The sequence below is a fragment of the Cylas formicarius genome, unplaced genomic scaffold, assembly GCF_029955315.1.
Source record: "Cylas formicarius isolate icCylForm1 unplaced genomic scaffold, icCylForm1.1 PGA_scaffold_1__22_contigs__length_36826433, whole genome shotgun sequence".
Classification (NCBI taxonomy): domain Eukaryota; kingdom Metazoa; phylum Arthropoda; class Insecta; order Coleoptera; family Brentidae; genus Cylas; species Cylas formicarius.
Window position 1 is genome coordinate 26,859,524 of NW_026844264.1, and position 17,817 is coordinate 26,877,340.

The following is a 17,817-nucleotide window of genomic DNA, read 5'->3' on the forward strand; positions in this document are numbered from 1 at the left end:
CATTAACAAGCTCGTAATTTACCAAGCAATCAGATCAGATTTTCTCGCAAATTTTGTTTCGGATAACACCATTCACAATTAATTAAAAGACTTCGAGTCCGTTGAGGGTGAAAAATAACAGTTAATTCCTGTCCTCTTTTTGTGAAATTTGATCTGTATCAACGAAAGCTTATTAAAAAATAAAATAATTGGAAAACTTCGTTAATTGGGATGATAACGCCCGAGCTTCGTTTTAAATATACGGCAGTGTTTAAAATTTTAATTGGTTAATGTAATTAAAATTTCCTAAGTGGACATTGAATAAGCTAAGGCCGCGATTTTTTTTGCAAGTTTTCAAATTCGCAGCTTTGATACACTAAAACTGCAGCGCTCATTTCAAGTCAGCCTTTTGAAATATGAATTTATTCGATCAAACAATTCGTATATTTGTAAAAATATTTGAAGGCAAAAATCGAAAAAATATAAGCTTTACAGATATGGACTCTGCGCACTACTATTACTTGAATTTAACAAAATCTTACAAAAAAATAAAAATTATAAATATGAATTCATTGCGCACATTTTATGGCATATCTTGCTACCCGAAATTATCATGCAATTACAATCACGTATCGGTAATATCGTATATAAACAGAGAAATTATGGTTCTATTTAGTTCATTAGTTAGATGAAAATGCAGTGAAGTCTTCATCAGTTATTAAAAATTGTAATACATACATAGCATTGGATCTGCAGGCTATATTATTTTCATTAAATTAATTTATATATTTATATATTTTTTACGAGATACAGTCCCGAGTCGCTCAAAATATAAATCGAATTTCTATATCTATTTATTGAGTTATGATTATAAAATTATATTAAAAAAGGTCTTTATTACGACCTTGACGAGCTGGTGGATGCCCCGTGTGACAAAAATTAATAGCAGTTTATTACATAAATTACGAAATCACAAATAAACATTTTATAAATTTTCGAACCAAAGAGAATAGCGCGATTAATATTATCTCTATCCTATTTCCCCAAAAAAGTTCGGAGATTCTCCTTGATATATCCGAAAACGTATCTAAAAAGATATAAAAGGAAAGGCGTTTAGAAATCATTTATATAAAAATTCCATCTTTAGTTAAAAAACAAGCAAGCAAACATCAAAACTGAATTTTCCAATTTTTCGCTTATCGAGTACTTCTCCGATCTGCATTGCTTAACAAGCTTGCTATGTCAGGCATGTAATCAAAGAATTAAAAATCGATGCATATTCATGATATTGATTAAGTTAACAAGAACTTGTTAAACTCGCTTCCAGACCTTTATTATCGCAGGGCCGTATCTTGCTTCTAATTAATTCTTACTGGAAAACGTGCCTTTTGTACGCAGTAAAGCATTAGAGGTCCCACGTCGTAAATGCAAAGGAGGCAAAGTTTTTCGTGCTGCCTTTGGATGTCGCACTATTGTACGTCTAATTCGCGCATTAACGTGGCTTAAATAGAGACCTGCATGTTCGTAATTTTAAGGAATTTCCCGGCCGTTCTTCGGCACTTACGATGATGCCGCTTAATGTAACGCGACAATAAAACACCGTTCCCCTAACCACGTCACTGTTTTGAAAATAATGCACCGCCAATATCAACGTCGCACAGGCAACAACCCTCGTAACATACTCCATCAATTTTATACATAAATTGTTTATTATGTTTTTATTTTGACGGCCCTTTTCAGCATATAAAAGGGAAGTTAATGGATTCTTCAAGAACGTTGAGGCTAAGCCGACGTAACGAAAAAACAAAAAGGGAATTTCTGTAAAAACCTGATAAAAACTGGGTGTAAAGGGACAATCAATTTTCTTGCAAGTTGGATAAATTATTATCCAAAAGGAGAAAAGACAATAAGGAAATAGTATATTATGCAACAATTTTTTATGCCATTTGACTCACGAGTTTATAGCGGGCGCAACGGAGCGGGTGACTTAATAAGTTTACCGAACGTGTTACATACTATACTTTTTCTACGACTGTTAGTTTTTGGGTACATTTTCGCAAAACAATATGAATACAATCACTGACATGACCGTCAGAATTGACAAATGTCAACATTCAAGGCGTGTGTAATATCTCCGAAAACATCCGATTGCTCCGAAACCCGTGCGGTAAATTCCCGGAAATGTCCGAAGTGGCACGGATCCGTGGGAATCGACATTGGCGTGGTAAAGTGACGCTCCCCGCACACTAGATCGGTGTGTAATTAGGTATTTTACAGACGGGAGTAGAAATAAATTATGTATTCAATATTACGATTATGATTCTATGTCGTTAAAATCGAATTTATGTTTATACCTTATTCAGGAAGTCCCAAAAATATGCATGTTTGCCTAAATTAAACAATATCAAAAAAAAATTGTAGCAATAACCTGTTGTTTTGCTAGAAATTCAAATAAACCAGGAACTCTATCTACAATGTGTTGATAAGCACATATTCCTGCTTTGGAATCGAAAAATACGTGACGATGTTAAATATTTAAATTAAATTTTGAAATGTAGTTTGTTTGCACCTTAAGCTGTTATCCGACATTTATTGCCCGCGATACAGGCATTAGATTTTCATTAAATAAACCTGTTCCCCGAATGCAACCTCACTAACCGCAAATTGGAAAATCATTAGAGAATTTGATTTGCATTCAAACATTAAATTAAATTTAAATTGCTTTGATATCGCTGTCACGGTGTAGATTTGATCGTACTTTAGTTTACCGCGTTTCAAAATTTATGTAAATAATACGTAGTGTGCCGATGAAAATAGCTTTCGCTATTCCATTGTCTTTGTTTGATTAAAGTTATAATTAAATCGCGTCAGTTATTCAACTGAAATGGATGGGACCATTTAATAATCGATCACCGAAGAGATTGATCACACTTAGTCACCAAGTTCCCGGTGTTGCAGATATATTATACATGCAAGTCGTAAGGCATCCACCGCTACAATAAAAGAAAGGAAACGTGCGAAATATGGTAATTTGCAATATACGAGAGTAAAGGTCCAGATTGCAAATTTCCTTTTTTTGTAGATGTTATCGAAATCATCCTGCTTGGTATTATGAAAAACTAGTAAACAAACGTCTGCTGTGAACTATTAGCTAAATGAAAATGGAATTACCAGCTCCTTCACCGGCCAACCGCACTGCAAAAACGACAAGGAAGGCATTGTACAGAGAACGTCTCCAAAATTTTCTGTTGCAATAACAACACGTTACTATGTTGTTTTTTTATTGCGATAGATAATTCATTTCCATTAAGTGTTTTAGTTCATTACAATTTTACAATATTTAGTTACAGAATTTTGAAACAAAGGTAACAAAATATAAGTGGAATAAAGTTTTTTAGATCGTGGTAAGTTGCTTGAACTACCGATTGAAAAGAACCAAGTGCCTTTTAAAAAATATACTCACAACCACTAGTACTAATAAAAGCAGTTAAACAAATTATGTTAAGATATTAAGTGGATGAGAATAATAGGCAATTGGTTAAATTTTAGAAATTATGACACAACCGTAACATTAAGCAAGAAAATATGTCCACATATTCTCTCTCGTGAGTAGGATAAATATATATTCGTTTTAATGAAATGGTGAAGGTTCTCAAATGGACGTCATATCCAAAGCGTTTGATCGCCTAGATCGCAAAATTCTAATCTACTAATTCATATTTGTCTAACCGCACTCAATACGATTATATCTGTGTCACACTTCCTTCCTCATTGCTCAATATTGGAGAAATAATTATTCAACATTTCCATTAATGACATTGGTAAAGACCTTGACGTCAGTTTTTTAATATATGCGAACGACATAATTGCAACTTAATACAACCAAGTGTAATGTAGTCTCTTTCACCACCATGAGTGTAGCTGTAAAATATGATAAAACCCTCTCCCGTTCTAACACTTTTTGTGATTTGGGAGCAATAAATAACTAAGTACGTAGTGTACTGAGCCGTTAAAGTGCCTCAAATAATGATATAGGTGACTACCGAACAAAATAGGAAAACAAAATAAAATAAGCACGAAAAGACATATGCCAAATGTAGCAATGAAACCAGAAAATACAAATTAAGTAAAAAAATAAGTAAAAGATTATCTGACTTTGTTTGAGATTTGATATTCGAGTTAATGGAATTTTTCGTAAGGAAAACACTATCACAAAAAATATAACGTTTGTTATTACGTTACGAAAGGTGGCAAAATAAAAAATAATTAAAAAAAAAGAGCAAAAATGATGTGATAACGCAGGACATGGTATTGCAAGTCTTTTATTAAGTGACTTCAAATTAGAAGATCCTTGTAATTTCAAAAAACTTTATCAAAATTAGCACCACTAATTTAAAGCTATAATTTAACGTCAATTGTTATGTACACAGTGTAGGTCTCTGTAAAAGCGAATGGTGTGAAGTTTCACACATTTTATAAATCGAACAATTAAAAAAAAACAAAAAATTCCAATTAATAAATATTGTTAGCATTTTTATTTTAACCTTGGAAAATTTTATCGAAAAGCAAAAACTGGGATAAACGGCTGGTGGAAATAAAATATTTACCGGAGACGACACTTGGAATACGAAATAATAGGTAATTGCTAAACGAACCATGAGAGCAACCTAGCGTTGCGTGACTAATACTTAGCGAGTTACAAATTAACGATATGGCACCGAAAGTATTAATTCTGAAATTGCGCTAAAAATAAAGCACGTTATGTAAATCCGTAATGTTGAGAGAGATGAGATTTTTCGTAAACCGAAACAACAAGCAAAACAACAATACTACACAAATTTGTCTGAGAAGGTTATGAAGATATTAGGTGCTAGTTTTCTTGTTTGCAATAGTATATATCACCATATAATTCTGCTACATTATATTATTATGCCACAAGTTTGATAAAGTCCACTTTAGTAACGACTGATTTGACACTAGCGGATCTACTGTTTAATAAACGGGTGAGTGAAGAAGTTCATCACTGCGTTGCACATTTTAGTTTTTTTTTTTTTTTTAAAAGAGCACTAATATAGTCGCATTCACAAGCTGGCGGGCTAAAGTTCCATTTTGATCAGTGCATAATTAAGGTTCTTATAGTAAGGAGTAAATATAGAATTTTACATTGAAAATGTGGATCGGAGCGAGATCACAGACGCCGCTTCTCTAGACCCTAATCGCGAGCAGACGCTGCTTTCTATTAAAGCCCGCCAGGGTCAGTCGCAAGCAGAAGCTGAAGTGCGCAAATGTAAATAATCAAGACGTTATATAAGTTATCAGTAGTGACTTTTTAATTTTACCGTTGCGTTTGTCGAACCCGAGCGAGCACAGAATCTTCAAAACTCCTTTATCGGCATTTTTCGCTAGTGCTTCTTGTTAAAATTTCCTTTTAAAAGGATGCTTTTCTATCCTTCGTGGCTCAAAATCAACTAATAGCCTTTCTAAAGAAGGAGTCTCTGGTTTTTAGTGCGGCTTAAACCAATCTCAAAGAAGTTTAATTATTTATCGCGCAATGCGGGTGATGCAATTACTCCTAAAGTGTGTCAATTATTTATGTCATTAGTTTTCGTAAGCATGATAAAAGTAAATATATAATATCTGCTGGGCAAGACCCTAAGATGAATGATTGAAAACCAAATACTCGTAAAGTAAATGCATTCCTATTTTGGGTCACATGAAGAACTGAGTTTAAGAAACCATTTGGTAGTAGGAAAAGTTGACGCCTAGGACAGGTCATTGATGCAAACCGTTTAGTGTGGCAGTGTATTGTAGAGGATAACAAAGCTGAAGTTATAGTTCCAAATGATGATGATCAATATGCAATATGCATTAAAAATATGTCTGAACCGAGTATATCTCCACTAAAAGATCGACGACAAATATTTTCTTTCTCAATTTTTTTATAGTGGTTGAATTTTATCATTTTTTTTATTATTTATTTAGTTATTACGGAAATCGTAGGTATAACAAAATAATAATAAAGTCCATTTGAGTGAGTATCTTTGGTAGTTGTAGCATTATTGCAAAAAATATTGAAATTGTCATTTTTATTTTCTATTTTTTTACTAGTATAATAATGGGAATCATTCACCTTTTAGTTTAATGGTACCACAATAAATTCACTTGACTTATATACTTCCATGCACCATTAATAAATATCCAGATAAAAATTTAACAACAAAAGCGTTGGCGTGCTCCGTAATTAAAATGTACTATAAAAATCTACCCCAAATCGCGTTAATTGGATAAAATGAAAATGACGGAAAAGTGCTGGAATTTAGCCGACGAAATTAATAGGTTGTCGTTTATTGTAAAGCAAGTAAGCGTCCTTAAAACCACTATAATTAATATTCTTCCCTTAGGCTGATTTTGTCTATCCGTCCGAGCGAAGAATACTTTAAACAGACAGCGGCGTACACGTTGTCAAAGGCACAACCGAGATTCTGGAAAAATTTAATCTTTGTTTTGGAATCAATCAACTCTCCATTGTTTTGTCGCCGTTGTTTGGGCACCTACGTACAAAGGTAAGTATAAAATATTTTTCTACTCCCGCCTGTAAAATACCTAATTACCTATCGATCTAGCGTGCGTTAAGTGTCACTTTACCAGGTCAGTTTCCTTTCCCATGATTCCGGGCCACTTCTGACATTTCCGGGATTTTACCGCACGGATTTATAAGCAATCGGATGTTTTCGGAGATATTTCCCACGCTTTGAATTTTGACGTTTGTCAATTCTGACGGTCATGTCAGTGAATGTATTCCTGTTGTTTTGCGAAAATTTACCTAAAAAGTAACGGTCGTAGAAAAAGTATAGTATGCAACACGTTCGGTAAACTTTTGAACTCAATCGTTTATTAAAAACTCGCTCCGCTGCGCTCCGCTCGCGTCAAATAAACTCGTGAGTCAAATGCCGTTTACCGCACTCGTTGCATAATATACTATTATCACAGGTCCAATTACTAGTTATGTCTGTGAAGGTATAAAACCGTTTCCTTATACATTAAATAAATTGGTTTTTGAAACAAAAAATTAGAGGCCCATAATATTGAAATGACTTACTTCACTTGGACTTCCGATATGTTTATATTTTATTATTTACAACGTCGCCTGCAACCTTTCTTTCTTGATGTAGCTGAATTCAACTATAATGGAAAGAGTCATGAACACCACATGTGAGCAATATATTTTCCTATTTTTCCAAGAACTGATATCAACTGCGAAATTGCATATATTTGACTTGATTTTATTTATATGGGAATTGGACTAAATTTACACGAATGTCATTTTTAACTATACCAGAAGTTCAAGTAATACAATTTCATTAAATTTCATTCTAAACGGTACCAACCCATTAATTTTTGTAATCGTCGCATTAAAGGTAAGAAAATCGCGATTGTTTTATTCCGTAGTGTTCTGGTGCGGTGATCTACGATTAGAACTCTGTTGTTGGGTTCATATATTCAGCTACTATTCCTTTCTTTTTTAGTTTTTGAGCCGTCATATACTAAATTGTGATCAAATGTTACTCCTAAATAAATCGTTTCTTGGGAAAACTATAGTCTTTTTCCACGTCTACGGATAAACAAATGTCTAAGAATTTTCTTGAACAGTCTGTACGATATTAACTTTTAGACAGTTATGTTAGCGAGGAAATCTTCATTACAGAGTCCCAACCAAGCACCTAGATTTTTTTTTATTGCATTTATTAGCATGTTACAAACATACAAAATATATACAATCAGTCATAGCAATAAAATATAACATGGAATAACAATTTCACAACATAATATTTCCCTAATTACCTTACGTTGTAGGCGAATGTGGCGAATATGCAGCCTGGTCTCAGACCATGGGTGTATATGAATTTCCAAGAATTTTGCACTTTGTCCATTATTTACTTCGATGATTTGCCTTTGAGAGGGGATTAAAGAAAATGTTTTCCCTTCGTTAAGGGTTAAGCTATTTTTAGTAAACCAGTGCTTAGCTCTTATTCATACAGAGCGTTTGAAAAGGTTCTTGTCAAACATTGGTAGGTAAAGTAAGTAAAAGTTGTTATGAACGTTTGAGAAACATCCTTGCTAATGTACGACCGCCTATAACAAGGGTTCCTTCATTTGGTTATCAATTGATTAATGGAAATTAATGTATAGTTCAATAGGCACACAGGCATACAAGCAAAACAGTGCAAATAAATGAAATGAGTTAGACAATGAAAAGAAACCTTTTAGCGACAATATAAATTATATATATATATATATATATATATATATATATATATATATATATATATATATATATATATATATATATATATATATATATATATATATATATATATATATATATATATATATATATATATATATATATATATATATATATATATATATACATATATATATATATATATATATATATATATATATATATATATATATATATATATATATATATATTAATAAAAGTCTTAACTGGAAAATGCATTGTGAATTGCTCATATCAAGAGTAAACCCTAAAAGCTATGTTTTGCAGACAATTAGAATCAGTTCTAAAAATCGAATAGCTGACGTAAGGCTACCATGTGGTGTCTATTTCTCGCTGCAGATGTTTTTATTGTTTTAAAAAACATCTCTTGCTGAAAAACCCAAAAAAAGTTACATTGAATGTAGATTATATACCAGAAGTTGTTTTAACTTCCGCACGAATATTTACAAATCGAAATTGGCTTTCCGGTCTTCTCTAAATTTAGGGCCCTTACTATTTAATATACCAAATTTAATAAGATAAAGACGTGCAAATCTTTAATATGAAAAACTTTCTACCGAGTAGGTGATTTTTGTTTTTTTTTAGGTTAGTATTAAGAAGTCCTTTGTCGAAGGAAATAAACGTATTTTGTAACTATAGGTTTTAAATAAGATTTTAGCAGACAAAAGTTAGAAAATAAATTTCAAATAAACACTCTCGTTTTATTAACTGAGTAAATACCTCTGGTATAATTCCGCCTACGAAAACAATTACATTTTCAAATTTAAATTCCATCCCGGAAAGATTTAGGTTAAGCAGTTCCAATAAACGTTCGAATGAGAGTTTTAATGTACCTCTCGAGCGGAGGAGTAAACAATAAAATGTAATATTACAGCGAGACGAATTAAAGTCTAAAGATGAATGAAACGCTTTTAGCAAAGCCGCTCGTCGCGAACCTCAATCCATTATGTTTTTCTCCGCTGGGACCGTGGAACGTGGCATTGTAGTTGATCGCCTATAGCTCTTAGATTTCATTGCATTTTCTCAGGAAATGGAAGTCACATAATTGAAATTGTTCAAAAAATCGGCCATATCGTGGTTTTTTCCATTTCCGTCTTTTTCGCTTTCCCTTTTTTCCTTTGACGTGAACTGGCTAGTGAATTAGACAGACTCCATTGTGCGGAATTGTTCGGCAGGTTTTTGCGCTTTAAAGGATACTTTTGTTGTTTGGAAATTCTACGGGGCACGACGAATTTTCGTTTTTGGGGAAATATGATTAATGAACGCGAATCATTAAGAATGTCACGGCTCGTGAATGGCAACTTTTGGACATTGTACGGGCTTGGTTTGGTATTGTAACGACCCAAACGGCTTAATTTTTGCGGTCTCGATTTAAAATTTAAGACAATAATAAAAGAATCTGGGGTGGACGGAAATGAAAGTTTGGTTCGCACCAAGGCACTTTTTCAATCTCCAGTAGTTTTATTTCATGTTGTTTCAAGTTTTATTGTCAAATACCAAATTTTCCTTCTACTATTCCTACTATTTTGAAGATTGATTTCACACTGTTAATTAAGGTTCAGTGTAGGGCTTTAACTACCCAGAATGGTAATCTTGGACAAATTTTCGCATTAGAACCTGTTTCTTGTCTGTTCTTGGTTCGACGGATTGTTCCTGCCATTAACTGTTGCATTTTCTTGCTTATAATGTATAGTGAAATGTAAAATGACATTTTCCGAACAATCACGGTTTTTATTCAAAATTGGATACCAAGAAATCGAAATATTTTCATAGTAGCCGTGATAGTGTCTTGTTTTAAAAATATTGAAGATTTGGTGTTTTAGAAAAGTTTTTGAATCATGTGTCTCAAGTACTAAATATTCCCTCATTTACAAAGGTGTAGGAAAACCCCCATTGTGTACATTGATCCATAGAAGAAAGTAAGTGACATCAATAATCAATGCTCACCTTAATGATGTAAAATAATGGAAATCTGAGGCCGAACAGACAACAAAATTAGTTTTGGAAAGTCGAAAAGGAAGTGGAAACCACCGAATCATTATAACAAGTGTTCAAACTACCCTCCATTTTGTTTAAGACAGTCGATACATAATTTCGTGGAATATATCGACAGGCCTCACTTTTTAAAGAAACTTGCAACATATCAGTTCATTGTTGGTCACTGTGACGAGTAAGGAGCACTCAAATTCAAAAGATCTGCATCAAGGTTATTTTTCTTACCTCTGTTTCCTTTTTGAAAGGCCAAACTGCGAAATATTTTTGTCTATTGCCTACTCTAAAATACTCAGTTATGCACAGATCAAGCGGGCAGAAAGTGTCACTTTAACTAACCAGCTTGGTTAATTTTGGATAGAAGATTTCCGGTCCTTTAATACGGATTCGGCTTTTTTTGTAATGGTATTTGGACCTTTGTCAGTTCTGATCGTTACGTCCCATGTTACTCAGGATCCGTTGATTGAAGAAAAATGTCTTGAAATATCGCTTATTTAAACAAAATTTAGAAATTTAATTACTGTTGAAGTTGAAGACAGTATTTTAATAAACTTTGGTAAACTTGTCAATTGTCACTTAAACATTCCTTCACTTTTTTTTCTTAAATATTGCGCTCTTTACCTAAATCTACAGCTGACTGCTAAAACAGCACCAATTACTAGTGCGCAGTTGCATTTTCTACTTGCTCTTAATTGTTGAGGTACTCTTGGTTGTTAAACGTTAATTCGTTTCAAATACTATTATATATCAAAAAAACTACTTAGACAATTATTCGCTGTGATGCACCAAAAACACTTGTTTTTGCTTTAAAATTTATTTAACGAACTCTTATGCGTTGCTTAAAACTTCGTTCCTTAGCTAAAGGTGAGATTATTTAATGGTTCAGTGCTTTTATGCTCTTGAAAACTAAATTTTCCCGACTCGCTTACTATGCAACGAGTAAGTACGCTTTCGACGTGCACTGGTTTCTATTCATATAAACTCTTTCGCCTACCTTGACTAATATAAACCACAGATACCAACTTCAACAGTTTAAAAAGTACGTTCGGCTCTTGTGGCTGTGTGGCGCTTTCATAAAAATCATTTCCAGGGTTCTCCGACTGTAACAAAGATATCCTCGATAACATAAATAAGCAGTAAATTAGTGCAGCAGTTTCGCACTTATTCGAAAGTAATTTAATATTTCAACCAAGCAAATTGTTCGTCCCCTGCAAGTTGCTATTAAAAAAGTTGAGCCTAGTTCCCTTTTTGTTAGAAATCAGAAATAATGAGTTGTGGACCATCGTAAAAAATATATGAAGGTTCAAAGAGTTGCAACCACCTTTAAGAGAAGATTGGCCATATTAGAAAAAAAAAGTTAAAAAAACCTTCTTTTCTTGAAATAGGGACAAAAATTCTTAAAATTTGAAATATATTTCCACCGAAGCAGTTGGAACAATTAATTTTTTGGTTAGTTATATAATAACCCTTTATTAGAGCAAACTTTGCCTTACAAGTGAGGTGCTCAAACAATGCATCACGAATATAATGAGTGTTTCAAAAAAAAAACCTAGAAATAAGTTAATGTTTTTTTTAATTATCAACAGCTTAACTTTCTCCAGCGAATGAGAAAATTTGTTCACTTTCATATAATATTGCCCAGCAATTTTGTACACTAGCTACCAAAAACTAGTCAAAAGAAAAAATAAAACTGTATACTACATTAATAAAACGTTTCTCTATTTTCATACACAAAACAAAATTGTTCAACCAATTTCTGCCAGTTAAATAAAAAAGTTTGCTAAGGGCACGGCTCCTTCATGAGCTTAAACATAATTTTAACTTCTTTGAAAGTTTTTGCTTCAGTCTTTGCAAAAAAATTAAATAAGGATGGAAACATTTATTTGATGGAAAAGACACTGTCTTAATGGCAACGAAAAATCCTGGCTGTTTCTCGGGGACGCCAAACGACGCACGACGGACGGGTTTATTGAGTCGGAACATTTAAAATACTTTAAATGTTAAAGCTAATGATATTTATATTCAAAACATCGAGTTCTTTAAAGTTGCCGTGGGTGGACTTCTGTTAAAGTCTTTAAATCCGCTAATTACACACCGATCTAGCTTGCGGGAAGCATCACTGAGCCACTTCGGATATTTCCGCGATTTTACCGCACGAATTTGGGAGCAATCGGATGATCCTGGAGACATGTCCCATGCCTTGAATTTGACGTCTGTCAATTCTGACGGCCATGTCAGTGAATGTATTCGTGTTGCTTTGCGAAAATGTAAAAAGTATAGTATGCAACACATTCAATAAACTTTTTAAGTCACTCGTTTCTTAAACACTCGCTCCGCTCGTGTCAAATAAACTCGTGAGTCAAATGCCGTTTACCGCACATGTTGCATAATATACTATTATCCCTTATTTGAAGCATGCGCACATATAGGAAATAACATTTTCCCTAAAAAATCGATTAAGTTCAACACCACCCTGTGGCGGTATAAGATTAACCGTAAAGTTCAAAGCACATCGACCTAGTGTTGTCAGTAATAGTACGATAAGTTTCTAAAATAGTAAATATTTATAAAGATTCATTCACAACTAGAACTGCTATCGCTTAAATGTTATTAGTTTATTTTTGGTGTATTCAACGATATGGTGCTGCTACAGGAATTTCTTGGCCTAAATGTCTTTTTACATCCCAGTATATGAGATGTAATTCAAGATCCCCAATTATTGCTTAAATAAAATGCAGATTTGACTATTCCATCTACAAGTTCATTGATCATTGATCATTAAACAAATACTGCAAAATAATTTTTCTTTTAAGGTTGTGATTCACACCATGTGCTCTTCTACGTCTTAAAGCTTTACCAATTTACCAATGCGATAAACACAAATTTTTCGAAAGATAAAGAAAAACATATATAATATATTTAATAAATAACCAATAAAGTAATAACGGTAAATTTTTACAAGAGATACAAAACGTTTACATTATTGCATGTGATGCGTAACGTTAAATATGCCTCCAAAAAATTTACGTTTTTCATGTATTTTCCTCAATTCAACATTGCTGTTGACGAGAAATCTAGAATACTATCAAAATGATTTTATTACGTGTTAATACTTATTTATTTTGTTAAAAAAAAATTAAGCATTCAACCAAGCTGGGTTACTAGCACGTGTATAAAATTTGTTCATACGTCCCCCACCTCCCACCGTTTCTTAAATAGAAAAATTTCTTCTGTTTTGCAGACATTTATCTCAGTGACCCACTATTATTATTCACATCTTATTCAATAGTAGTTATTCATCCATCCTAAACTGAAATCACTTCTATATAGATATTAACTTGAGAAAGACATTTTTGTTACATATTGCAATTCCTAGCATAGAATATATCGCGAATAGCAAAAGTAAAAATAGCAAACTAAAGAATCTATCATTCTCAATATCTACTACCTTTTTTTATCAGCCATGGTGATTTATCTCCCGTCGCCTTCTGTAGTTTCATTTTAACTTGAAACCCAATAAACACAGTCACGTAAGCAGTTTGTTATTTCCGAAACTTATTGGTTTTCAGAAGTCGATTAACCTTTTTTATAGAAGGCCGGTAAATGGATTGAAAGCAATAAAACTACAGAGCTGAAGCTTATACTTAATACTTACCGAAACGGGAAAATGAAAAATTATTGGCTCTGCTGTTGGAATATCATATTTTTTGTATCTCCGGTTAATTTCGTCAACGTTTTATATATATTATAACTAACATCACGTGCGTTTTAATACTTTCGCTGATTTAAAGGAGACGTGACAAAATGAGAAGCAACATCTTAATCTTAAGACATATAAAATTATTGCTGGATAACAATAATGCTATAACCACTAATATTTACCGCTACCTCTGTAGAAAAGCCACCCTCCTCCTAACCTTGATTTCCAAAACATATTAGCCCAGAACTATCATAATCACGACAGCTAGTAATATGAAATATGTACTTCCAAATAAAAAATATAATAGACAAAATTTTGACTTTTGCCTAAGCTTAGGTCAGGATCAATTTAGTCTATTTCTTTCCAGGTCAATAATTACATTTAAGCGCGATCCAAATTGAACGTTTCACACAAGGTTTTGTCTGAATAGCCTTAAAATTGAACAAAAACTTTACAAAAATAAAGTGTTCAAACGGAGCCCTTTTACATACAGGACCTACGAATTTGGTCTATCATTTTCAATTTGCTTTTGGGAAGAAAGAGAAACAATTCAAGCTGTTCAAAAGTACCCAACATTGTAATTAGTAAAACACCACTTTAAGATTATGACAAAAATATTAAAAAAGCTAGAAACATCCAAGAACGTTAGCAACGAATAGGTATAAAAAAAACGAAGAAATATACACGTAATATTTTGACTGCAAAATGTTAAACTAGTAGAAAAAGTAAGTGGTAAAAAGTACTAGGTAAAAAATTTATCAGTTGTCAGCTGTTAATTCACAATTAAAAGAGAAGTCAAATCTGTAAATGTAAATGACAAAAACAGTTTTCACCACACACTAACGTATCTGAAGCAGCGGAATGTTTGAAAACCAATTTACCAGTTTCTCATAGATTTAGCCCAGCAATAATTGTTAGGAAACGAGTAAAGTAAACATGTTTCGGGCAGCGTTTATATACATAGGCGAAAGTTGGCAAACCGCTTCGTCTAAAAGTCGATCCCGTATTTGTACCAAGTAAAATTTAGGTTAGTTTACGACGGATAAAGGGCAAAATCTTTTTGCAGTTAGTTTCCTGTCTCATATTTTCGTGGGACAGTGTTCGGTCGTTCTTACCAATAATGGATGAAATTACCGAAAAACGTGATTTCGAACTCTAATAGAAGGCTTACCCGAACCGAATGTTTTCTTTATGAGTCACGTACTCCGAAAGCTTGCGGCCTTTAAAGGTGGTTCGAATATTTATGCCGTGAGCTGCCTCTTAGAGTTTAGCCATATATCTCGATTACAATTTATAGATTTTATAAGTCGACTTATAGCAAACATATACTACTAGAAATAACCAATTAATCAATGGATTTAATTTAAATAATTCGATCAGTCTAATATTTGAGTAAGGTATCTTTTTCTTCTTAATTAATTGCTTCCAAACTTGAGCAAGGACATTTGAACACTGCTTAGAGAAAAAAGAGAGGAAAAGCTGTAAAGCTGCCTAAACAATATAAGAGTAGAGATACTGGCTTTACTACATTTCACTGAAATTAATCTAAATTATTTTAAACCAGAAATAATGAAAGAGCTTTCAGCATTGATGGATATTATTATTATTATTATTATTATTATTAACTTCCACAGGCTACTGTAATACTTTTTATAAAACTTCTGGATTCCTCCTGCGTCGGTTATATATATAGTCATATATAATTTGAACAAAAATACTAATTTTCCTCCTTTTCCATTCCTCGTCCTGTTTCTTATAAGCAAAAGTGCTGAAAATTCGTTCTGCTGACGCTGAGAGTTTTATTATTAGTATATGGTTTCACAATTTCTGGTTCATGCTTGTATGATTTCCACCACTGCATTCCATTCTTATTTCATCCGAAAGCGTATTTTTTTTAGATGGGCAACTGAGGGCATTCAAGTTTGTTACTAATGGCAATATAAATTATTAATTGTTTCTAAAGCAATATTTTTTCTTGGGGTGTTAACTCATATTTCTGCGATTAATTGTTTAACATATAGATTAAAAAATGATATGGCGTGAGTACCTGCTTACATCCATCATTATTTTTTTGTATTTTTGATAAAGGCGCTTCTACAACATTCTCGAGTATATATCGTAAATGTTTCCGCTGCTCTACAGCAGGTGAGATGTTTTCTCTGGAAAATATCATCAGGAACTATCCATCGCACATCACTTGCAAGCCTCCTCCTTGATTGAATTTTGCTCTAGCCAGATAATTGTCCAGAAAATGCTTAACACTTTTTTTGTAAGTCTCTGCACAGTAAATTCAAAATATGTGCAGAGCAACCATAAGTTGCAACTTTTGAGCCTGTCTTTTCTTCAAAAGTTTTTCTGAATAGAGGAAATATTTGCAGCGTTAAAAGATTTTACTTCGCAGTCATATTGTGATGTACATGACGAAATTAGACCACAATTTACTTCAGTCAAATATTATGAAGTATGAGATTTTGTCTAAGTATCAATAGTTTCGTAAACAAGCTCTCGTCCACCTTCAGTTGATATACAGAGAAGAAAAACATTTAAACTTTTCCTCCTCTTCGATGTCATCTAAAAGGCTTGTTGATAACGTTTTTCTTGATAGCTTTTTTTACTTCAGACATTTCAATGCATCAAAAGCTCGAATTAGTAGCAAAAATTGCCTTTGCTATTTGTCTGTCAAACATTTATTTTTCAGCTGTTAATATTCGCATTACGAAAGTACTCAAATTTTCTTGATTTTCAGTTTTTTCCTTTTTCTTTGTTTGGACTTTAAGGAGATTTCAAAAGATTTCATCAATCTGTCGTGGGTGTTGTAGAACTCGAGGGAGAAGATGTAGTAGCAAGATCTACAGAACTGTCAAGTGAAATTCGAGTGCTTAGAAAGAGAATATAAATTGTAAAAACATAATTTATTAATTTGCGCCATTGTTAATAAATGATTAACCAAATACGTGATCGATTTTCCTTTAAAAAATTAGTAAAGGGTTTATTAAATTTTATTAAGTTTATAAGGTTACCTTTTTTTAAATGCGTGTAGGTTCTTACGATACGATATCAATACGAAATACTTTTTTTATGTAATTTTTTCAAGACATGACAAAAAGGACATGATATTTTGTCAATAATAAGTGCCGTGTATACCATACCTCCACCGTTTACAAGATGGAAAGTTAAATAAAAATTAAATGAATAATAATAAAACAAAGTATTATTTATCTACCTGTATTCGTTTCTTTCTGCTTATTATCACAAACACCATGGTGTGTTTTAAGTCTTTGAACTTTTTCGAGATTTTACAAATCGCTCTGCACTCAGATTTATTCGGATCTGTTGTTTAATGAAAAACCGCCATATGCTATTTTCTTTTCTTCCAGCCATTTAAATGTTTTCACCTAACTATTTGCAACAGGTCGCGACAAAATTTTTCTTTCAAAAAGCGCGTTCTGACGAATAGTTAGTGTCTATATTCTACTAAATTGTTTACAGTGTCTTTAAAATATTTTGTAATTGCTACAAAAAAGCGGAAAAAATATATTCTTATGAAATTAAAAATAAAATAAATAAAACTAAAAAAATAAAAAAAAACATTTAACAAAAATCAAAATTTGCCCAACACTATCAACAACATTATAATTACAATAGTGCTTAACTAAATTTATACGAGTTAGTGCAAAAATGTACCTAATGTGAACTTTGTTATAGTACATCCCATTTGGCTGCAGGCTGTCACAGTTGACTTTTTAAAAAGCATACTAAAGATATTACTTATATGAAAATTACACAATAGAAAATTGCTATAGGTCGGAGCTATGAAACTCGCAACTATTCAGTTATCAAT

At 32.6% G+C, this 17,817-nt stretch overlaps 1 protein-coding gene across 1 annotated transcript in view; it reads left to right on the forward strand.

Moving 5' to 3' along the window:
* Positions 1-4,817: 4,817 nt before the first annotated feature.
* Positions 4,818-17,817, forward strand: part of LOC132696032 (uncharacterized) — a 122,792-nt gene continuing 109,792 nt past the window's right edge. Inside the window, exons 1-2 of the mRNA XM_060660568.1 lie at positions 4,818-4,982; positions 6,381-6,542. The gene's annotated coding sequence lies outside the window, so the exon portion shown is untranslated. The remainder of the gene's footprint in view (positions 4,983-6,380; positions 6,543-17,817) is intronic.